We start from the raw sequence: 25,898 nt of genomic DNA, 5'->3' as shown, positions 1-25,898 counted from the left end.
AATATGTGATTTAAGCTGTGGGTGCCATTTGTTTGGGACATAGATCTTAAAATTTTAAATGTCATCTTGTCTTTTTTTTTATGAGTTTGTCATGTTCTTTCCCATCTTTTTTGATTAATTTTGGTTTTGGTTTGAATTCTTTTTTTCTTTTTCTTTTTTCTTTTTTTTTTTTTAAGACAGGATCTCTTACTGAATCCAGAGCTCCTTTTCAAGTATATTCTCTCTGCATCTTAGATTAGTCATATATCTGCAATGCAGTTTTGTTTTTTAATTCTATACTGAGAAAAGACACTTTTCATTGTGTATTGGTATCCTTTATGTGTCTTTTCTTACATGGGGTATAAAATCACATTTTTACAATCTTAAAGGGATATTGTTTTCTCTGGCCCCACCTAAGGTGTCTCAGAGAACAGTACAATTAACCCTGGTGGGTAACCAAAGAAGAGAAGGTATCTATGATAATTCATTATCTGGAACTCACAATTCAAAATACTAATAATTAAATATGGAAGAAAATGCCTGTGTTGAATAGTCTTAAGCTGTGCTCCTGAGTATGCCATTATAAAATTGATGGACCATGACTCTTCTATGCTTACTGAATATTAATTTTAAAAGGGGGGTCCATAATAGTTTGCTTAACTCGGCGATATTTCAATTTCTCCTTCGGTATTTGATTGACTTTCTGTTCATATGCTATTTAGTTTCTTGGATGTGACGTTCTACTGTACGAAAGCTACAGAAGTTTGTTCTAGAAAATGTTTCACTGGCATTTAACAGTTTTAATTATGTCTTCCATGCCAATTAACCCCTACAAACAATAATATCAGAGCTGGAGACAGATTTCCACATTCAAGTGATAAAAGCTACTGTAGACATAGGCATGGCATCTCCATTTATATCACCTTATGATTTAAATCCCCTTAAATATAAATGCACAAAAGTCAAGGAAAGACCAGAACCCTGAGATGAAATTGCTATGCAGGCATTACCTCTCAACATCTGACTTACAGGTACCTGTGTCAGGATGGGAAAAACAGTAGACAAGACCAAGTGCATGTCCAGTAGATGTAAATAACTCCAGGAAAAAAAACTTTCAGAAAATGCATTCATGTGTTCATAAGCAATATACAGGAACACGGGGACCATGCAAAACACTACTTCTGTGTAAAAGCAATCTCATTACTGCATCAATCATTCTGATATTGAGGAAGTTTCTATCTCAGTGCACGCTGATCCTAAGAGGACAAGCTGATTGAACTAGAATGATTGGTGTGTTAGAAAAAAGGAATGCTTCATTTTATCACTAGGATTTCTTGTTCGTGACCTTGGAAATATGAGTGGTAAAAAAAAGTTCCAATGAAATGAAAGTATTTGGAAAGTATTTTCCATAGGGCCAGAGAATGAAGGAGGGTTCTGAGGTAGATATGCTTCAGAAATTTTAAATAAGCGGTAATAATATTTTCTAAACTATTTATTGTTCTTTGTTGCAATATGGTTCCTTTAAAGTCAAAATATCAGGAAAAGTATGTCTCATGTAATGCAATTTATAATAATGACTTGGAAGATAGTATATGTTTCTTATTCTCTGACAGGTAAAAGGGACTTAGATGGTGCAAGACAATCCAAGATAATTTTAAATGAGAAGGATGTAGCCTTTAAAGCAAGATGTGCTGTGACCAACAATACAGAATTTATAAACCAAAAATATGTATAAAGACCATTAGGAACAATTTTGGCTTTTTATCAAGAATCTGGCATGAAGACTCATATTTACTGTCTATACATACTAAACTAAAGAGCCAGTCCCCAAAGAGTAATGAGTAATGTCTATTAATTGAAAGATATGTTGTCTATTAAAATCCATCGTGAATCCCTGTTCTGCCCTTATTTGCATTTAGGTATGGATGTATAGAATCCCTTCAAATGAAACTTCATTGGTAGTGTTGCAAATCAATTTCTAGTTCATTAAAGCAATATATTTATGTATCATATCTTTCCATATCTAGAAGTTTTATGAAAATTATTATATTTTCCTGATAGATAACATTGTCCAAGTGAAGGAGTTATAGCTGTTAAATCATTATGCTAAGAAGATCCATGTAGTAATTCAGGTGTCTGACATATAGACCATTACCCTCATTTTATGGTTTCAAAACATACTTTAAGTACAGCACATTGATATATCTCTTTATTAATTTCAAATTAGTAAATAAAATGTGCATAAATCTTTCTTGATGGACAAGATAAAACATCTACCAAGAAAGATATTTAACCAAGATAGCAAGTTAATTAAACAGATTAATGCAATGCATGTGATAAAACTATAAGACTATGTAAAATTTAGACAAAGATAAAAGTTGGAAATAAAAAAGAAATATTACTACAGTTGAGATTGGAGGACTTGAGTGTAAAGGGCTTACTATGTGATTGGTGATGCTAGGGTGAAGGTCTAATAATAATAATAATAATAATAATTAATAATAATAATAGTAATAATAATAATAATAATAATAATAATAATAATAATAAAGAGCATGATACATTCCAGAAACAGGGAACAATTAAATAACTTCAGGACTTGAGTGTGATGATGTCAGAGAGTGCTCAGTGGGGGTTACTGTGACAGTCAGAGAAGTAGGTATGGCTAGGAATCTGTAGGTTAGTCATTTCAGCTGAGGGAGCTATTGCTGAACTAACAATAAAATCACCATGTTGAATTTTGTTCTTTGGAAAGATTTCTCTGGTAACCTCAACAAAAAAGTGAATTGGTGTAGGATAAGACTGATGAGGACGTGGTAAGTAGGAGGTACTGACTTATTCCAGATAACAAACAATCAGGTGTAGCTGTGTATGGCATGACCATGATGATAGGACCAAAGCTTTTTGAATAGGTGAAAAGTATATTCTCAACAGAGACATCAATCAGATCCAATGTCCACTTTACTCATATAGCATCAAGACTGTCCTGAGGGCATACATGGAAGAACACACACACAAACACACACACACACAAACACACACACACACACACACACACACACACACACACACACACGCACACACACAGCACACACACGGGGGTGGGGTGGGTAGAGAGACAGAGACAAACAGAGGGAGGTGAATGTTGCATAATTTGTTGGTTCAGCCAGCTTTTACTGGCTTTAAACATTAAGTGAAAATAAATATTTGTTCCAGACTCTTCCCCACTTTTTCCTCTAACTGGGTTAATGTTTCTGGTTTTAGGTTGAGGTCTTTAATCCACTTGGACTTGAGTTTTGTGCATGGTGACAAATGGGGGTCTAATTGCATTTTTCTACATGTAGACATCCAGTTAGACCATCACCATTTGTTGAAGATGTTGTTGTTTTTCCACTGAATGGATTTGGCTTCTTTGTCAAAAATCAAGTGACCAAATGTGTGTGGATTCATCTCTGGGTCTTCAGTTCGATTCCATTGGTCTACTAGCCTAGTGCTGTGCCAGTACCATGCTGTTTTAATTACTGTTGCTCTATAGTACAACTTGAGATCAGGTAGGAGATTCCTCCAGAGGATCTTTTATTGTATAGGATTGTTTTTGCTATTCTGGGCTTTTTGTTTCTCCATATGAAGTTGAGAATTGTTCCTTCAATATCTTCAAAATATTTAGTAGGTATTCTGATAAGGATTGCATTGAATCTGTAAATTGCTTTTGGTAAGATGGCCATTTTTACTATGTTGATTCTCCCGATCCATGAACAAGGTAGATCTTGCCATCTTCTGATGTCATTTTCAATCTCTTTCTTCAGAGGTTTAAAGTTTTTTCAAATAAGTCCTTCACTTGCTTGGTTAGGCTTATTCCTAGATATTTTATATTGCTTGTATAGGCACAGGAGACAACTTTCTGAACAGAACACCAACAGTCCAGGCCTTAACATCACAATTAATAAATGAGACCTCATGAGGCTGAGAAGCTTCTGTAAGGCAGGTGACACTGTCAAGAGAACAAAGCGACAGCCTACAGACTGGGAAAAGATCTTCACCAACCCTTCATCTGACAAAGGTCTAATATCCAAAATATATAAAGAACTCAAGAAATTAAACACCACCAAACCAAATAACCCAATAGAGAAATGGGGCGCAGAACTAAACAGAGAATTCTCAACAGAGGAATATCAAATGACTGAGAAACACTTAAAGAAATGCTCGACCTCCTTAGTCATCAGAGAAATGCAAATCAAAATGACACTGAGATTCCATCTTACACCCATCAGAACGGCTAAGATCAATAACTCAACTGACACCGCATGCTGGCAAGCGTGTGGAGAAAGAGGAACACTCCTACATTGCTGGTGGGAATGCAAACTAGTACAACCACTTTGGAAAGCTATCTGGCACTTTCTCAGAAAAATGGGAATAGGGCCTCCTCAAGACCCAGCTATTCCACTCCTTGGAATACACCCAGAAGATGCACTACCACTAAACAGGGACATGCTCAACCATGTTCATAGGTGCCTTATTCATAATAGCCAGAACATGGAAACAACCTACGTGTCCCTCAGTAGAAGAATGGATAAAGAAACTGTGGTACATCTACACTATGGAATACTACTCAGCTATTAAAAACAAGGAATTTCCAAAATTTGTGGACAAATGGATTGAATGAGTGAGTTCACACAGAAGCAAAAAGAGCTAAATGGTATATACTCACTTATATCGAGACACTAGTCCAAGGTATACGTCCCCATGAAAAACTGCACCTATCAGGAAAGTGGGCAAGAGGGGAGGACATCCTATTGAGACTTTAGGAGTGAGAAGCCTGGGAGAAAGAGGAAATATAAGGATCGAGCAGGTCCTGGAAAACTACAGGTGAGTCTGGGCCCCGGGGTCCTCAGCAAACTATGGCAACAGCCAAGGAAAATATAGTCTGTAAACCTTGAACCCCTACCCAGACTAGCCGAAGGACAGGACATTCTCCACTGTTGAGTGGAGAAGGAGATCTGACTTTCACACAAACTCTGGTGCCCCATATTTGACCATGTCCCTTGGATGGAGATGCCTGGTGGCACTCAGAGGAAGGGTAATAGGTCACCAAGGAGAGACTTGATACCCTATGAGCATATACAGGGGGAGGAGGTCCCCCTCAGACACAAACATAGGGGAGAGGAGTAGGGGGAAAGTGGGAGGAAGGGAGGAATGGGAGGATACAAGGGATGGGCTAACAACTGAGATGTAATATGAATAAATTATTTAAAAAAAGGAAATCAGAAAAAAATAGAAAATAAATATTTGAGCTTTTTACTATGATGTGCTCTTGACCTAGAGAAAGTTAGAACTCATATTTAGGAGATATCACATGTTCCTTTAAAAAGATTAAAAGATAAATGAAATAACGTTGCTGTGATTGCAGAGGTAGTTAAAATACAGAAATATAAAATAAGAAATTCACCTTTTAAAGACAGAAACACCATATCAGGCAGGATATCTATGGTTTTCTGCTCTGTAGAGCTCTAGTCACAACAGATTAATGCTTCCTTTCTTACTTTAGCTGCATGATATTCTTTAGTTCAAATCCACGTCTAAGCCAGAGCTGATCCTAATTTTTATAGTTTGAGATATCTGGTCTATGTTTACACACTGGATCAATGGTTAGAGAATTGGTTTTTATTTGGATTTTTTCTCATCACCAGAACTCTCTATTCTATTTATCATGCAACCCATAAAACCAACCATACTGTACAAACTTCTGCTAGAGGGCACATCTTATAGGTTCTAACCATTCCTTAGGAATTTATTTATATCACTTTTTTATTAATTAAACACATTTTATTTTTTACATATACATTTATATTACTACTTGTTTATACAGTAGCCTACCTATTGCAAGAAGAACCATGACACAATCAGGAATTATATAAATGCTACATTCTTAGTGTTTTGGCTATTTGACATCCTTGAAGGAAACATCTTTCTATCTTCGTGCATCTAAAATTCTGAATGTAAATTGGTCTCCATCACATCTTGTCATTACCAACTTAAAACATCTTAACCCCTAAACAACTAAGCTTCATTGTAAAACTAAGCTATCTGGTGTTCAACTTCATCAGAGACTTGAGAAGGAATAAATTTGATTAACCAAGTATGCCGGGAGTTCAGGTTAGTAGCTTTCCAAATGAGAAGATGACAGAGACCGTATTCTATCTGGATAGTCATCCAAAACTCTCTATAATGTTGGATCATATTTTTCAGCATTCTGGCCCAAAATATAAGACAGATATATTTGTGAGGTAGGAACTATTGAGGACTTGCTTACCCTGTTTTGGCAGAGTTTGGCCGTAGACTTTGCCGACAGCCAAGCTTGCCCTGTTTTAGGCAGAAGACTGTCTGTGGCAGAACTGAGGACATTTCTTCTTTACACAGGCTATAGAATCCATTCTTAGTGATAAATGCTTAGTAAATTCAATTAGAACAACAACCATGATAGTCTGGAAAATACCACTATCTTGTCTTTTGTTTTGGTTTTATTTTTTGGTAGTATTAGCTGTCCTGGACTCACTTTGTAGACCAGGCTGGCCTCAGGCTCACAGGGTTTCTACTGTCTCCCTGAGTGATGGGATTACAGACATGTACCACCATACCTGGCTTAAGTATACACTTAAAGTAAAGAACAATTAATTATAAGCCCAATAATGTAACATTGATTTTTATTTTTTATTGATATAAAAATTAGGTTACTTGGATTACATTAATGTAGATTTTGTATATTGATCCACAATTAAGGTTATTTTTTTATACATTTGTATAGATTATTTTACATTGATACAATTTAAAGTTACTTTTGATACACATATGTATAAGTGTTCAACTATTGTATTGGCATTGAACCTATGCAACTCATTTATAAATACAAGTCTGCTTCCAGTTTTAAAAGCTGCTATTACAAACTATTGAGGTTTACCACATTTGAAGCCATCTTGATAAGGAGGTATGTTGATGCTCATCATCTTCTTTGAGGTAGGCTGGGTATTGCCAGAAGTTAACCTGTCTTATTGTCAAAGAATCTTTAAAATAATAATAATAATAAAAAAAACCTTCTTTAAACGTCTGTATTCTGTAGGCCTCTTAGGTTTTTGAAGACCTTATCTAACTATTTTACCTTATTTATGTAATCATATCTATCTGTTAAACATAGGATATATATTCTTGTGATAAAAATAGACTAGTAAAATGCTAGTAAAAGACAGTTGAGGCATAATGTCTGTTTTTCTACCACAGAAAGAATTCTGCCTAAAAATGGGCAAGCTTGGATCCAGGAAGAGTCAAAGATCAAATTCTGCCAAGACAGGGTAAGCAAGTCTACAACAGTCTCTGCTTCACAAATATGTCTGTGAGATATACTGGTCCAGAAGGCTGAAGATGATGGTCCAAAGTTATAGAGAAAATTGGGTGACTGTTCAGGCAGCAAACTGTCTCTGTAATTTTTTCATTTTGGAAGCTGCTAACCTGACTTCTTGTTATTCTGGTAATTAACTTTATTCCTTCTCAAGTCTCTGATGAGGTTGAAGACCAGATAGTTTGGTTTTACAATGAAGCTTAGTTCTTTAGGTGTTAAGATGGTTTTAGGTCTAGATAGATGTTTTAAGTTGACAAAGATGTGATATGATAGATATTGATTTATAATCAGAATTTTAGACTCACCAAGAAAGGAAAAATATTTTCTTCAAGATTGCCAAATACAAGTAGCCAAAACACTATGAGTGTAACATTAACATAATTCTTGATTGTTTCATGGTTCCTCTTGCTGTATATAGTTTATTGTATATACATGTAATAATATAAATGTATATGTAAAAAATAAAAATAAAATTAAAAAACAAATTATTTAAGATGGTAAAAATGCAAGTTAACAGTTAGTCAATAAAAGTTATGATCAAGACAGATACTAGTTTGGTTTATTACAGAAATATACATGCTAGGCTAAACAGATAGTAAATAGCTAGAAACAAGCAACATTTGGCTATTCAGATATGCAATATATAGATAGATGGAGAGAGAGAGAGAGAGAGAGAGAGAGAGAGAGAGAGAGAGAGAGAGAGAGAGAGAGAGATGATTATACACTATGTAAATATACAGAGATCGGAGATAGATGGTCTTCAAAAACCTCAGATACCTAGCGAATATTTTTATTAACTTAAGGGCTTTTAGCATTGAGACATATCAGCTCCTGACAGCACCCACAACTTGGATGGAAGAAGATGGATTCAACTATGAAAAGCTAGTCACCAGACGAAAAAACAACATCCCTGCTTCAACTGTAGAAAGAACGCTGTCTAAAATGGGCAAAACTTGGAGGCAGGCAAAGGTGACTGTTAGGCTCTGCCAAGCCCTTCATAATTCCTGCTTTACAATATATCTGTCAGATATTCTGGGCCAGAAGGCTGAAAAATCCAATGTTACAGAGAAATTTTGAGAACTGTCCAGGTAGCAGCTGTCTGTCTGTGAATTCTCTATTTTGAAAGCTGCTTGTTTGTACTTTTTACATACCGAAATAATATTTTTCCTTCTCAAGTTTCTGATGTCGTTGAAGTCTAGGTGGTTATAGTCTTACAATTGAGTGTAAGTTATTTAGGATTTAAGAAGATGTTTTTAGGTCTACAAGATATTTTTGTATTGTTAAATACAATCTATAATAGAGAATAATTTAGGTTCAGAACTCTGAACTCACCAAGGTAGGATAGATAATAGAACAATTTCTACAAAGTTGCCAAATAAATCAGACTGGACTGTAAATGTGTATCATATAGTTTTCATAGTCATTATTATTGTATATAGTTTATTTTTTAAAGAAAATGAGTCTTTTATTGTATATCAATGGGGAAATACTGATAGAATAACTTGTGTATTCTACAGATGTGACATATGTCAATAAAAAAAATCTGATGTCCTATAGCTTAGGCAGGAAATAGGAGGTTTGACATTCAGCAAGCAGAAAGGATTCTAGTATAGAGCCCAGCATGGGAGATTCTGTTGGGCTAGATGTGAGGAGGACAGATGCATGGTACCTGAGATACATGGCAGAATGCAGATTAGAATAAATGGGCTATTTTAAGTTATGAGCTAATCACAGAAGAGCTTACCTATATACCCTAGGTATTGAGTCTCATCAGTCATTATTCTGGAGTCTTTGGGATAGGAATGAAAACAACCACAACATAGTTCAACATGTATAAGTCCATAAATATAATCCATTATCAACAAAATGAATAATTTTTAAGGGAAGAAAACGGAACCTAAATTAATACATAGGACTGATTGGATTAACAAGTGGATTTCCTCTTCATTTCATTTAAAATTTTGTGACGGCAGTTTAAATTTTTATTTCCTAGATTTTTAAATTAAGTCCTGTTTCATCTTATGCTCTAATTCATAACATTTTACTCATGCACTCTGTAAGAGAATACTCCTCTTTCCCCCACCACACCCCCAAAAGAACAAACTTAAGATATTTTGATGTGTGTATGAAGGTGAAATTACATATGTGTGCACATGTATGAGGGCAAGAGGAACCTCAAATATCACCCTCAGAAATGCTTTTTTAGCACTTTTGAGGTATGGCATCTTATTTGCCTGGAACTCACAAGTTATGTTAGATCAGTAAGTGTAAATTTCCACTTAGCTTTCCCAGCTGGGATATTATTAGGTAATGAAAATTCCAAGCTAGTATTACAAAGATATGTAACCACAACCAGAACTGTTAAAATGATTCTCAGGATTAAACTCAGGTCCTCAATCCTGTAAAGCAAGAACATTAAAGATTGAGACAAACTCTCCCTCTTTCTCCCTCCCCTGCCCTGTTTTTCTTTCTCTCTGCTTCTTTCTGTCTCTGTTTCTCTGTGTCTGTGTCTGTGTCTCTGTGTCTCTGTCTCTGTCTCTGTCTCTGTCTGTCTCTCTGTCTCTGTCTGCATCTCTGTCTCTGTCTCTCTCTCTCTGTCTCTCTCTCTCTGTCTCTCTCTCTCTCTCTCTCTCTCTCTCTCTCTCTCTCTCTCTCTCTCTGTGTGTGTGTGTGTGTGTGTGTGTGTGTGTGTGTGTGTGTGTGTGTATAGAAGGAATCTATTTTGGGTTTTATTTTTTGTTATAATTAAACAACTTGATGGATTTCACCTGAACAGCTTCTTCAAAATTGTCCGACCTAGTGTACAATTTGACCAACTTTTAAAAAGATTTATTTATTTAATTTTAAGTGTATGAGATTTTGCCTCATGGTGCCTGAGGTCAGAAGGTCAGAAGAGGGCACTAGCCTCCCTGGAACTGGAGTTAGAGAAGGCTAAAGGCTGGCATGTGTGCTGTGAACCAAGCCTGACATGCAAGAACAGCCAATGCTCTTAGCGCTGGGCCATCTCTCTAGCACTGACAAATTATTTTTTAATGCAACTTGGTTGATTTCCTTTAAAAATTCTAAAAGAGACCAAATCAGTTAGTGTTCAAACAAGTGACAGGGAGTATGGAATGTCAAGCTTATTTTCCTAGCCTCTGGATGGTAAATAATAGTCTTCCAACATGGTATCTGAAACATTTTACAAAAAATCTTCCAGACAGAACTCAATTATGGATAGGGAATGAGTCTCTAACATTGTATTGCTCTAGATTTTACAAGGTAAACTGTGTTAATAATACACAATTCTTTCTATTCCTAGTTTAACCCATCAAGCCAGATCTAATTAAATCAGCTTTTTAAGATGTAGTAATAATGGGGGGGGTATTGTACTCACAATGTAAAGATTAATGGGTATAATTATCTGAAATGTGCAAAATACATAGTAATGGGTATACAATTTAAGATTTTTATTAATAATTTTTTATGTTTCTCTATCAAAAGCTTCTTAATAACTATGAATTTTAGAAAACTGGTTATCCAATATATTATTGCATGAATTATATGCTCTGAAATGCAATTAACAATAGTTTCATGAGTATCCAATTTGTCAGGTTATCTCCAAATTCCCTGTTTTTGGCATGTCTCTGCTTTGTAATCTTTGAGATTTCTACATGTAGTACCATACAGCTTCATTAAGAAGAAGGTAAACAATTTTTGACAGGTAAAAAAACATATATATGGCAACAATAATTATATTTCAAAGGAATGATTATTCTTTGAGATAATAAAGGTTCCCTTTATCTAGAACTAAGTATTAAGTTATATGTAATATACGACTTGATGGTAATTATATTGCTACTATTGAATTCCTCTTTGTTTAAATTAGTGAGAACAACTCTTGAAAAATCATATATGACAAATCCAATAGATAATCCTCAGTATTTCAAAAACAACTGTGTTTGTAATAGAATCAGAATCTTTAAGATGTGATGATAAACATGCATGTTGTGTGATATAACCCTTATTGTACAACTACACTCTTATACAAACTATAAATTATAAAACTATTGTCATTCACACAAATATGCTGAGGAAAACCCGGGGATGTTTAAAATAATTTTATGTGTTTTTCCAGTTTATAAAATAAGAAACAGATCATGCCAGAAAGTCTAAAAGGATAATTATATCATTGCACTCACGACATAACAGGAGTTTCCCCAGAATTACTGCAAAGATGCTTAGAGGTTTCCAGAGCTAATTAAAAATGCTAAGAAGCAAATTAACACTTTCTCTCTAATAAACCGCAAACAGATAGTTAAATCCCTTTAATAATTCTCCAAAGCCCACCAAACAGCTGGAGCAAACCCAAACAGATGGAAGTCAACAAAGCAGTCAATGTGAAATAAAGGCAAAATGCCCAGGGTTTGTGCATGGCCAAAGAGGCAGTGAGGAAAGCTAAAGTCCATTCTGAATGAGACTGCGGAAAAAGCTTGATGGGAGTACACAGAAGCCAGTTGATAAAACATGCTTTCTATGCTCTCCAGCAATTGCTCAGTATTTTTGTTTTGTATTAATATGGTAATTCATACTGTTAATGTAAATATTTGTCATTCTCCCATCTGAATTTTAATCTCTTGTTTTCTGTTAATAATATTTTAGTATCCAGCAAAGTATACAAAAGTAGAGATCCTATAATTTCTGAAATTTTAAAAGATAAAAGAATGACTGAATTAATGATAACAATTATAACAGGTAAACTTAGAAGCACCCAGAAAATATTTATTCAAATAAAATATCTTTCATGTACTACTTATGATTCATCTATGAAAATATATTTGTGTCTTTTCTTCTTCTAACTTTCATCAAATTTCCACCAAAGTTACTTTGTGCTATAAAGGATATACAGGTCACATCTTTCTGCCATCCTAAGCTACTCAGCACTCTTCCAGTGACAGTGGCCTGATGTTCATTCTCAGCTTTGCACCACTGATGGCCAAAACTTCTCCTATACATCGTTCCCCGTGCTCAGTCAAACTCGATTTTGCATGCCACCCAAGCTTTATAGGCCAATGAGTTTGTGAATGAGGACACAAGAGACTTTCTTGCCTGAAAGTATTTGATTCTGTGCCATTGTACAGATGGAATCATTTTTTTCAAATTCTAAGCAAACAACATCTTCCTAGAAAAACATTCATCAAGAACACTTGTACTACAAGAAAGGAAAAAAAAAAACCCTCAGTCCTCTTATCAGTTACTATCTTATCTTGTTTTTACATTTCTTCATAGCACCAATTTGACATAGCACCAATACGCTATCTCAAATCAGTTTAAAACTTGGAAGTGAATACATCCTCACAGCACTGAATCTTGTCATCTGTAAACATTATTACTTAAGAATAATGTTACTACATCATTTTGATAAAAGATAAGCTTGCCTTTTGTGTTTGAGGGAAAGACAAGAGGTGACACAAGCACATCAGACAGTTTTAGAGTAAGCACCCCTAATGTAACTAGTTCTAACTCTTTTCCTTGTCTAGGAGTTGGATAAAGTCTTGTTCTGTCCTAGTGGGAGGTTCAAAGTGTTAGAAAGGCATTCTGTTTCTTGCTCTGGTTTCTCATTATTTGTTCTCTGAAACGAGTATCTTTTCCTGGAAACTGTAAAGGTGAGTTTAAAAAACAAGAGACACCTGGACATTCCATATTTGAGCCAACTAGACTGATTAGCTCCATGTATCAACCCACACCCTCATATAAATCAAACCAATTTCTGTCTTAAGTATTGTAAGATGAATAAGTGAGTGAGTGAATGAATGAATGAATGAATGAATAAAGCAAGCAAGTCTACAGGCTCACAGCTTGGAACTCCATTTCTGGGATGTGTTTCTGCTTTACATGGACTCTACTGTCTTTCTCTTAAACACTCATCTATAGTCCTATAGTAAGACTTCTTTCTAAACTCCCCTGCCATGACATTTTTTTTCTGTAAAGGACTCAGAAGTCACTGGCTCACATTGGTTCCTGGGCCATATAACTGTCTGGTAAGTTAGCTCTCTGGGCCATGTGTTCCTGAGGCAACCAGTGCTATATATTATTTTTCAGAGCATCTTACTTTTCCCTATTATTTTGTTTACTCATCACTACTGTATATACTATAATTTAAAAAGCACAGCATATATTTTACATGTATTGAAGTGATATTTGCATATTCATGTAAGTGTAAATTTTGTATGTTCAATAGTGACCAAAATACCTAAGGTAAACAATTTAAGGAGGAAAGGCTCATGATTCCAGATGTTTCAGATCATCCAGGCAGAAAAACAAGGTTGAGCAAGGTTGTTCATATCATAGTGGCCACAAAACATTAGGAGGAAATGTCTACACCTAAGATCTCCGTTGGCTTCTACTCTTCTTTGTTGGCCCTGTACCTCCTCATTCAAGTAGGGTCTTCTCCCCATGTTCCTCTCTGTCAAAGCCATCAAAGATCCATCTGTGTTTTTTTTTATTAATCTAGTAAGCTCTTCTCAATTAAATAAATTTGACAATCAGAATAAACCATAACATTCTTAAGTAATAGTTGCTTTATTTTAATGTTGAGGACAGCATTTTATTGTCCAGTTTGATTCTCTTTTAGTTGCACAATAAATCATTCTAAAATTTAGTGGTATAAAAATAGGATCATTTTAATATTTTTCAGTGTTGCCTGGGTCGACTGAGCTTAATTCCTTTTTTAAATTTCATTTTAGACATCTCATGCTACTGTAGACACTTGGCAACTCTGAACATCTAAGAGTCTGTCTGCCTCTGAGTACATAGAATATTGGGACTCAGCTGCCATATCAAGTTTAGTAATTCCCTTTCATTTGTAATTCTGGAGAAAATAAGAATACAGCTCTTTTACTTCATTTCCAAAATAAAAATTGAGGAGGGAGTCCCCTTTCATCCTAATTTATTTAGCAAGAAATAAATTTTTTCTGAGAATGAGCTCTTTCTCAGTATATAACTATATAATTTCAGTCCATTTTCTCTATCAACTGGTTGTTGAATAAAATGTTGGCTTTCAAAACACAACAAATCATTTTTTTCTTTTTTTAATGAATTTATTCATATTACAACTCAATTATTATCCCATCCCTTGTATCCTCCCTCCATCCCACTTCCCCCTCCTCCCTTCCCCTATATCTGTGACTGAGGGGGACCCCCCCCTGTATATGCTCATAGGGTATCAAGTCTCTTCTTGGTGACCTGTTATCCTTCCTCTGAGTGCCACCAGGCCTCCCCATCAAGGGGACAATAATTGTTTGCAGATGACAAGATTCAATGATATGAGGATGTGTTCCTTTCCAAGTTTTAATAGCCTTGTCAAATTAATGACGAATAATTCCTTGGCTAAAACTGAGTCACACTCCTCCAAGACATTTTATTGACTAGATACAACTGGTGGGTTGTTCTTAGCTCAATGATCTTTAGCTTTAAAAATCTACTGAGTAAACTTAAGCAAAACCTTTAATGTTGGTATCTGATTCAATTCTAACCTAAGCCCTTAGGTCTAGGAATGCTTTTTATAATTTGTGAAAAAAAAACATAAATTTATATACTGTTGTATGTTTCTTTGTATATATGTAGGCGTGCGTGCATGCATGTGTGTATCAACTACAGATTGTTATGCACACTGTGCAAATATTCCATACATCTTCAGTACGTATCATGTTTTAAAGATTCGGTTTTTCTTAGACAATTTTTAAGTGCTATTTTCTAATGTGTGTATGCATTGGAAACGGGGTGGGAGCACTCCAAATCAAACAAAATACTAGAATCACTATAAGAAATTCTTCAAAAAACACACATATGAATTTGAGTCTGAAAAACCCTTCCTAAAGAAGAGAAAGAATGGATATGCCATGATAGAGGCAACAGATGAATTCAGCCAAGAAAAATGTTAAACCTTTGTAAACAGAAGACTATGAAAAATGGTTAATAGACAAGCAACGGTCTGCGAGAATGCATTTGCAATTACACAAGGGAGATCAATTTTTAGGAACCCTGGACATCAATAAAGAAAAAAGCTAATATAGAAAGAAGAGCTTGTAAAGGGCTTTCAGAGAGATTCAGAAGAGGAAAAATGTGAAGCAAAAATAACACTTTAATAAATACGTTAATAGGCAGAATAATAGTTATCATTTATTCTTCAGCCTGCTTAACTGCATGATAGTGAAACAAAGGACACTAAATCCTACACCTATAGCTATCTGGAATGCTTACTGTAAGCGAGCCCTTCCTTGCCTTGCAGCCTATGATTGCCTCATCCTTCCTCTGTGGTCCATTCCATAAGCTAATTAGTTGACAGCTGAAGTTCAGTGCTGTAATTTAATTAGCAAGTAGCTGAAATTACTTACTGCCTTTTACATCCACTACAATGATGACAGTTATACGTATTCCATGGTACAAAGCAATGTCATAGAAATATTTCAAAGAAAACAGAAAGACGCCTCCGTTCATTCCCTGTTTTTGGAAGTGGTTTTCTCAGTTGAACGACAATTTGTACAAAAGTGTTAATCTCTCTCCCTCTAATTGTTCCACTGGGATCCCATCTGAATATAAAGTCAGGAAACAACTTCATCTTATTGAGAAAATAGAGATGGGTGGCAACCCTTTGCAGGATAAGCCAAAACACTTAAGCAGTATATATTTTTTAAAAATTGATCCTAATGGAGAAAGAGAATTTAACCATACTTTTCTATCCATAAAAAATTTAAAAATTAAAAAAAAAACAGCTTGCTATGCTTATGTCAAACAAACAATGACCTAGTATATTTTCAGTAATTCTCCCTAATCAGAAAAATCAAGGCAAATCTAGGGCAGTTAGAAGGCATTTATGGTTAGAATGGGTTAGTTTAGGGAGGGCACCATAGTTTACTGATACTGCAGTTTATGCTTCTTTCCTAATATATATGAGATTATAGCTGAGCCAAATGCAAAATTTTAATAGAGATGAATTAGAATGAGGGAATTGCCACTACAAAAAGAGCAGCTTCCTACCCAGGCTCCAGCTGCCAGTCACACTAGAGGTGTCAACAGTAGGTGGTCTGGCTGTTTCTACTCAGTCCACACCTCTTCTCAGCTGGGGCAGTTGTTGATGCAGCCCAGGACACTTAAATAACAGCAAATACATTTTCTTCTTCTCTGAAGCCAAAAGCAGCTTTTCCAATTCACGTCCCAGTACTAGATAAAACAAACATTTCTCTTATGAAGATGATCGACCGACTAAAACTTCTCATGTTTAAAGTGCCCATAATCACTCACTGACATTTTGACATTTACCCGACAAGGAAAGGTTTAAGTTTGAAACAGCCCAGCATTTCTTAACAGTATCCCTTCATCCCTAACACTCGAGAGGCAGAGAGAGGCAAGATTCTAGCCAGGAGACTAAGGGCAAAACTGTGTCCAAAAATGCAAAAACCAAAACCAACAAAAACAAAACCCCAATTAGCCAATAAAAAAGGGTGCAGTAGATTGGATAGGCTACGCCAAGGAGATGACTCAGGGAATAAAGGTGTTTTCCAGCATAAAATGATTAGGCCCACCTGAACTCAATCTTAAAGACCAACCTAAAAACTTTAATATCAGTGAGTAATTATGATACTTCTCAGTTATAACTCAGAATTCAAACATTCAACATAGCCAAAATATAGGGTAAAATAACTGTTTATACTATAAAATTTTAGGTGTATAAGGATGCAAAAATGAATAAATTCAACACTTATATTTACTCTGAAAAAACAAACATGAACAAAAAAATAAATAAAGTACCCATAAATGTTATCAGAAAAAAAACCACCTTTCTTATGCAACAAAATTATTGTAAAGTTGGAAGAAAGTTGTTTACATTATTTAGCTTTTTATATACACAAGATAAGAGGGCATGTCTCTGTTATTATATGGTGTGTTATAAAGGATTCAGACAGGAATTGTTAAAGTAAAAAAATTATTTTTACATTAAAAATATTCATTGGTGAACACACAAGAGTACAAAAGTGATTGACTGCTCAGTATATGCCAGCATGAACTCTGAATTCTGAATCGTAAAAAGAAAATCTTATGAAGAATCAGGAAAATAAAAGGCAACATGAAAGCACTTGATCTCCATTCTTTTCAACAAGTGTAAAGGTCAAATGAGAAGAGTATAATAACAAAAACAGAAATCACAAAACCCTCTAGATCTGCCATTGCCTCTGACTGCCTGGGGCTTAAAGTTAGGAGCTATTGCCAAAGCTGTACTTTGTGAGTGTCCAATTGAATATTATGTAATTTGCCTGTCTTGAAATCTGGCACCACTATTGATTAGAACTGCTAAGAAAAAAATGCATAGAATAAAAATTTAATCTTCAGTACATGATTTCATCCAATGAAGCCCAAAGGAGCCTACTTATTTATATTTATATTCTAAAAATAAATGCAGGTTTCCATGTAGAAAAATGTCAAAGCTTATTGATATGAGCAAAGAGTTAGGCAATCAGGATATAAGAGGGCAGATTTCCAATGATGGTCATTGTCTAAGGAACACAAATGCCAAGGCAGCTCAGTCGCCTTAAGGTTAAAGATAACACAGGCAGTGCCAGCATGTGGTTAGCTATTTCTGTCTAGCAATGTATACATTCTGGCTCTTAGGGCACCCATGGCTCTGCTGATCCATTTTGTCCTTAACCACCCCCCCAATATAATATTCCACAAGCTAAGCCTGTAGGGACACTGATGCTTCTGCCTGTGCTTGGTTTCACATTCCACACACAACAAGCTTAAGACTGACCTTTTTAAAGCACAATGAAAACTACAGAATTCCAAGCTTAGGGCATTCAGTTCTTTTCTCATCTTCCTGCTTATAGTGGTTTGAATAGGAATGGCCCCCGTAGAATCATGTGTTTGAATGCATGGGCACCAGAGAGGGACACTATTAGAAGGTATGGCCTTGTTGGAGTAGGGTGGGCATTGTTGGAGGAAGTGTCACAGGAGGTGGGCTTTAAGCTTTCAAGAGCTCAACCTAGTCCCAGTGGTTCGCTAGTTCTTCCTGTTGGCTGGGAGTCCAGATGTAGAACTCTAAGGCCTTCTCCAGCACCATGTCTCCCTTCGTTCCACCAGGCTTCCCGCCATGACAATAATGGGCTACACCTCTGAATTGTAAAACAGCCACCAGTTAAATGTTTTCCTTTATAAGTGTTTCTGTGGTCACATGTCTCCTCACAGCTATAGAAATCATGCCTAAGACACCACCTTACACCTTACAAATTGTATTTCTCTATTGTGAGCTTCTTCTGGTCTTGAAACCTCCTGGAAGAAATCAATATTCTAAAAAATATTTGTGTCTCTCAATCTGACTTCGAGACTATTGCAGCACTAAGCCCCAATAAATGGGAATCCCCTCTGCCAGGAATCATGTCATAAGGAAAAGGCACCACCTGGACGTAAACTTGCTTTCCAGCAATAGTGTTACAACTTGTCAGATCATAACGTAAGAGACTTAAGTTCAGTTTCTTTAATTCACTTCATTTAAATTTTCAAAACTTTACTTCAGGCCTGAAGATACAACTGGAATAGGACACTGGATCTCCTCCTCCTCCTCCTCTTCTTCCTCCTCCTACTCATTATTATTATTATTATTATTATTATTATTATTATTATTATTATTGCCACATTGACTAAATCTCCTTTTTCTGACTTTTTTTTTTAACTTGAATGTTTTAATTGTCTTCTCAAGGCAAAGTAGGTGAGCTTGATTTTTTAGAACACAGACTGTGACTGCCAGTACAGTGACAGCATAGGAAGTGTCCTATCTAGTTTTCTGGTCACAGAAGTAAAGCAATCTTCATGGAGTAGTAACAGAACTTACAACAGCAGAAATGGTACACTCAAAACACACCTTGATTGGAACTCTGCATACATCTTGCCCACAAATGCCCAGTTCTTCTGACATTTAAACCTAAGTTGATGTCAATTCCTTTCCAACCAGTGAGTCCCTGCATCATTCATGTTCTCAGTGACAAATACATGAGAGACAAACCTCAGAGTAATAGTTCTGAGAAGGTCCCTTCTTGAGACCAAAATCTCTAGAAAAAAATTTTCTCTTCCTGTTTCCTTTTTGGTTTCTAAATAAGCACCTCTGCCTAATATCTATGTGTAACTACGAGACTGAAACTGAGAGGAAGGCATACCCCATTGGGTTCACTGACTTTATTGACCAGCTCACCATCTGTCCATTCTTCATCCAGTTTCTGCAAATCCAGTTTATCAACTTCACGGTGCACTCCATGGGCCACTTCATATATATGGGAACTCTCCCCTCTCTTCTCTTCCTAAACTCAGACCTATGAATCTATAATGAGCTCCTTTTTAAAACTCATTTCCTGCAGTCTGTGATTTTTTATTCTTTGAATTTACAAGATAACCACTGGAAAGCCACTATATCCAGGTCGCTTTGATGATCAACTAGTCTCCAGGAACCTGACAGCATGAGACTCTGTCACTCGCAAAGACATCCAAATATCTCACCACTGCACATTTGTTAACCTTCTCTGATTTTAACCTTTCTCACTCATCATATTTATTGATTGGAACATCAAGAACAAAGATTTTGTAGTCTACACTATTAGGACAGTGGGACCAAGTATTGCTCTAATATTCCACTTGCAATCTGTGTTATCCTATGAGGACAGATCAGATAAAAACAAAATTTAAAGGAATAATTCTGTGCTGAAAATAAGAGAAGAAAGTCTGTTTTCTCCTCTTTTTAGAGCTTTTAATTTAGGAAGCCAGGGAGAACTTTCTCCTATCTGAAATGCACATAAATCCTTTTCAAAAGAAGCTAGGTCTTTTGTCAGCTTTCTGACCTAAGAATCCAATCTGAAAAGACACAGAAAGCATCTCTTTGAAATGTAAAACTCGGGAAGCTAACAACTCCATCCTCAAGTTTGTGTGGGAGGCTGGACACTTAAGGTCAGTGATACTTCCCTGAGCTTCACAGTGCTTCCTGTGTAAGTAGTTTGGTGTTTTATGGGAGAAAATGGGTCCAATTAGCAAAGTGTGTGGGCACCAGAATTTCCAGGTAACATGAGGATAAACTCAGTGGCCCAAGGCATCATTACATCCTGTCACTGGGAGATGCTTATTGTTCAGCTGTCTTTTAAAAATTATTTTCTCATATATTACTTCCCCACTACAGTTCACTACCTTATCTTACCCACAGTCTCCCCTCTACTTCCTCTCTCCTCCAGGTCTACCTCTCCTTTCCTCCTCTCAGAAAATGAACAGGACTTCCAGGGACATCAACTTAACAGGTTATCACAAATCATAGTAAGACCAGGGCACATATACTCACATCTAGGTTGGACAAGGCAACTCACTTGGAGAAGGGTCCCAAAAGGCGAAAGTGTCAGAGACAGCTCTTATTTGCCATGTTCTTCCCCCCCCCCCTTTTTAAAATTAATTTATTCTTGTTACATCTCAATGGTTATCCCATCCCTTGTCTCCTCCCATTCTTCCCTCCCTCCCATTTTCCCCTTATTCCCCTCCCCTATGACTGTTCCTGAGGGGGATTACCTCCCCCTGTATATGCTCATAGGGTATCAAGTCTCTTCTTGGTAATCTGCTGTCCTTCCTCTGAGTGTCACCAGGTCTCCCCCTCCAGCGGACATGGTCAAAGGTGAGGCACCAGAGTATGTGAGAAAGTCATATCCCACTCTCCACTCTACTGTGGGGAGTGTTCTGTCCATTGGCTAGATCTGGGTAGGGGTTTAAAGTTTTACGGCCTGTATTGTCCTTGGCTGGTGCCTTAGTTTGAGCGGGACCCCTGGGCCCAAATCTGCCTATCATAATGTTCTACCTGTAGGTTTCTAGGACCCTCTGGATCCTTCTACTTTGCTATTCTCCCATGCTTCTCTCATCTAGAGTCCCAATAGGATGTCCTCCCCTCTGTCTCAGTTTCCTGGTAAGTGAAGCCATGTTCTTGTGGTGTGCCTGCACCCTCTGTTCCCCCATTCCTTCCTTCCCCTCCTCCACAGGATTCTTGCACTCTGCCTAATGTTTGGCTGTGGTACTCTGCATCCCCATCAGTTGCTGGATGAAATCTCCCTGGTTTCCTTGATGATGATTACCCTCGTCACTAGTCCTAGAACATTTTGTAGGCAAGACAAACTGTAGGTCAAACGTTTCGTGGCTGAGTTGGTGTACTAATCCCTCCACCTGAATCTTGCCTGGTTACAAACGATGGCAGGTTCAGGCCTGTGTCCTTCATTACTAGGAGTCTTTGCTCAGATTACTCTTTCAGATTCCGTGGAGCTTCCATTGCACTAGGCTTCTTTCATGTTCTTCAATTCCAGTCTTTTTTTTTTTTCAGTATTATCTCCATCCCTCCCCCACCATCTGATTCCTCCTCTCAGCTGTTCTCTACCCTACCCACTGCCTGCCCACCATCGTGAGGAGATGCAGTGGTAGGCTGTATTTGCTGGTTGACGTCTCTTTCTGTTCTTACAGTCTTATAACAGTATGCCTTCATTTGTGATCACATTTTGCTTTCTTTGAAAATGAAAATATTTTCTTATCATCTTGGAGGGTTGGAGGAAGAATCCAGCACCAACTAAAGGCTAGTACCTGAATATAATGCCTATGATGTGTAGGAAGAGGATTTCCAAAGAGCAAAATTCCTTTAGTTTTAGTTTTATGTGTCCATCAACCACCAGCAATAACAAATCTGGATCACAAGTTTCAAGATGTTATCCTTTCTTTCTTTTTGTGGATAAGCCTAAACACTTCCGTGAATGTTCTTTACTTACAAAGAGGGAATAGGGACTTTTACAAGCAAAACCATCAAAGAGCTATCAAACCAGCTTGTGTTATTCAGATTCTACCAATGGTACTTCAAAACCATCTAGGAGTGATTGTTTCATAAAAGCCAGCAGGCAAGTTTAAATATATAGAGGACCTTATATACAGACATTCCTAAGATGCTAAACAGGATGTGCTTGAAAAATAAATGAGTAAATAAATAAATTTGGAATTTTGGAGTTTTATTTTCTTTCCTTTTTCAGAATATAGGAACACAAGCTCCTTGGCAATCAAGGGAAACACTGTCTGTGTCTAGTTTCTATTGACTTACCTCATCTCTTGCAACCTCCTTTTTCCCCTAGACAAGGATCTTTTTCTTCTTACACTGATATAGAACCCTTGAAAATTTGAGTTTGCTCTACTTTCAGTTTATTTCCCATTACTAGATGTATTTGTTTTCTTATCTCACTTTCTCAAACTTAAAAAAACTTTTTAAAAAAAAAAGTCTAGATATAAATGGACTCTCCAAATAATTGTGGTCAGGTTTTTGGAGCAAACTGGAGTTACTGGTGATAAGATGTTGTCCTAGCCCTGAAGAAGAAACTATTTATGTAGAATACAAATTATAAAGAAGAACAATCAGTGATGGAAAACACTGCCTGCTAAAATATTACTGTTGGAGGTTGGTCTGATGTATTTTGATGCTAATTACTGCTTGCTGTCTCTGCCCCACCTGTACCTTGCCTAAAAACCTAACCTGTTTGACCAATAAAAGTCCATTGCACCTGGGCAGGGCAAATGGGATGGGTGTGGCTAAGGTTCCAGGGTTTGGGGAGACAGGAAGAAAATCTTGGGAGGACAGAAGAGGAGGAAGAAAGCTATGCTATAGGTTAGGTGGAGGAGAAGCACATGGCTGGCATGGATGGAGACTTGGCCCAGATGATGAGAATTAACAAATATTTGGGATTGTGGATGGGAGATAGTTTGTCAGAAAGTATTAGAACCAGATGGCATGACCTCACTATGAGAAGTAGTTTAGGGGATTAATATCTGCCCTGCCCCAGGTTAACAGAAATATAACAGGTGTCTGTTTCTTGATTAATTGCTAGCAGGTTAGAAAATACTACTGTAATAATAATTTATGCCTAATAATAAATATTATTAGACCATACCGATAAATTAAAAGCAACACATTACTTTCATATGCATAGAAACTTTGAACTCATATGTGTTGCTATTAGAAATAGTAATTAAGGAGGTGGTAGCACACACCTGTGAGCTTGTTTTTGGTGAGGGGACATAGTTTGTCATAGTTAGCAGCCCAAGTTTCCCCTGAAGTTTAAAGTATCAACATGAAAATAAATTCATAATTAGCCAGTATGATGAAACAGAGTTAGAACTTTTATTACAGATGTCTCCATATTGCTAAGCATGAGGTTCAGAGAAAGACACTCATCATATGGTACTTTTACTTTGGAACTTCCCTACAAGAGAAGTAAGTATCCTTTATTGTAGTTAGAGTTTAATTAGCAAAAAAATTTAAGGAGGGGATTAAACAGAGCTTAGGAACAATTTTGTAAAAATTTGAAAAGGTATCTATGTAGCAGGAAAGCTGTAAATCCCAGCAGGTTCCTCAAAGAGGAGAATGGAAAACAAACAAACAAAATATGCAGGTGGATCTAAGCCAGGGTAGAGAGATGTTAGTTACATGGTGGACAAGCAACCACCTAGCAGGGAGAGGAGTTTTAGAGAAAGGGCAAGGATGACATGAGTACCACTCTAACCATGATTAAGTGACACATAGAAAGAAGAAAAGAAAATATCACACTATACTGAGTAATTCAGAAAAGCAGGCAGACTTACGGGACCACAGTAATGATACTGGGGTGAGAAAACTGGGAAGGAAAAGTACAGTATTTCATGAAAGAGTTAATTCTTGTGCCTATCTGCTTAGCGAGGCATAATGTAAGCCTACCTTCTTAGGTGTGCTCCATCCTTTCTGAGGGGTCATCCTTTGGCCAGATGATTGACCCAGCCCAGTAGAGTGTTAGAGCAACATCTAAGCAACAGGTTTTATTTTCTTTACTAGTGGGAGTTTCCCTCAGTCATCACTTATTGATGCTCTAACCTCAAGAATTTGGAGTAGGTTTCCAAGTGACAGTTGGGGAATGTGAGACATTTAAAAGAAGAGTTTTAACTAATTATCTTACTGTTAGTTGCATATGCCATTTTGGTTCCTCCTAAGAAATTTCTTTTTTTTAACCCTTCCCTTTTGACAAGTGGGGCGGTTCTGGAAATGCCTTGGGTGGAATTATAATCTGAAAAATAAATGCAAGAGCCACTGAGTTATACAGATAGTCTAGGATGTTTCCTTTCACTGTATATGGGATTTCTAGTGAGATTAATAGAAAATGCAGGTTAATACCTGGAAAAAGAAAAAAATCCTTAAGTGGTTGTCAATCATGCTAAAGCCAGACTCCAGAATGAGAGATTCATTTCCCTTCTAGTTTCCCTAAGATTTTCTCCACATACCTTATCAGGCCTCAGACTCAGCTTCTCAGATTCTGGGTTAGCATAGTCACTTGAATAGAAACACACCACTATCTGAAGTGAGTAGTAGATATATTAAACCGGATATTTACTACTTATCTACGCTTCATGGAAGGACTTAACTTTCAGCTTAAGGTAGAACAAATGTATTCAAGAAGAATATAAACTGTCTTTCAGACAAGTACATGGAAAAGTAAATACCACAAGCTAAATGTCATTGAATTCTGTGATGATTTGTATCACGGCATTACTGGGATGAACAATTAATGTAGCTTCTTCACTCTTGTTCATGTCCTAAGAGCCAAGCATTACGTTTGTGTTTTTCTTAGACAAACTCTCCTTTTTGTGAGCAAAGGATAAATCAAATGTAATTTATATTGAAGAACTTGCTTTATGTGTGGCTTAACATAGATTTTTGTCCTTTCCCTTTTTCAGTTGTGTAAGTGAGCCAGTACTGGTTTTTAAGGATTTAAGATGATCTTGGTTGATCATGAGCTTTGTTAGCTTTGAGCCTTAAAACCCAGCTTTCAACTCCACTTTTATCACTTATTTTTTCTCATGAATGCACACTTATTGTATTATAATTCTTTCAAAATTCCTTAACACTCTAGATATTATTTAGCAATTTATACAATATAATCTAAGAGTTTATCTTTTTTTTGCATCTAGACTATGGTTTTGATTCCCTAATATTGAAATACAGAACAATTGCACTATAATGCTTTATAGAGCAAAGCTTATTTTAAAAAATACAATTGTCCAGCACAGCAACTCAGAGTGCCCACATTGTGGGTGGTACCACCTGATTCTCTTTTTTTATACTTCTTCTCCTTCCCCCTTTTGCCCAAATAACCATTCTTCCATATCAGGTCTGGTATATATTTTTAAATGCAGACTTTTGTATATGAGAAGATTGTGATAAATGCCTTTTTTACTCTGGCAAATTTCCTAGATGGAGCTTTGTAAACCTGAGAAGTATTGACACTACAAGTGTATATGGCTGTTTAGAAGGATAGACTGTGGCAAATAGTTGAAGTTTATAATATTAAACATTTACATTGCATATATCTAGGCTCTTCTATAGCTAACTCATAATTTAAAATAATGCATTTACTCAGTATTGTTTCTGCTACGTGGCTGGTTACCTCTGCTCAAGTACCATCCATCTGTTTTCTTTCATGTCTTC

The sequence above is a fragment of the Acomys minous genome, assembly GCF_964271855.1.
Source record: "Acomys minous genome assembly, chromosome: 8".
NCBI lineage: Eukaryota > Metazoa > Chordata > Mammalia > Rodentia > Muridae > Acomys > Acomys minous.
This window is presented reverse-complemented; position numbering follows the sequence as displayed.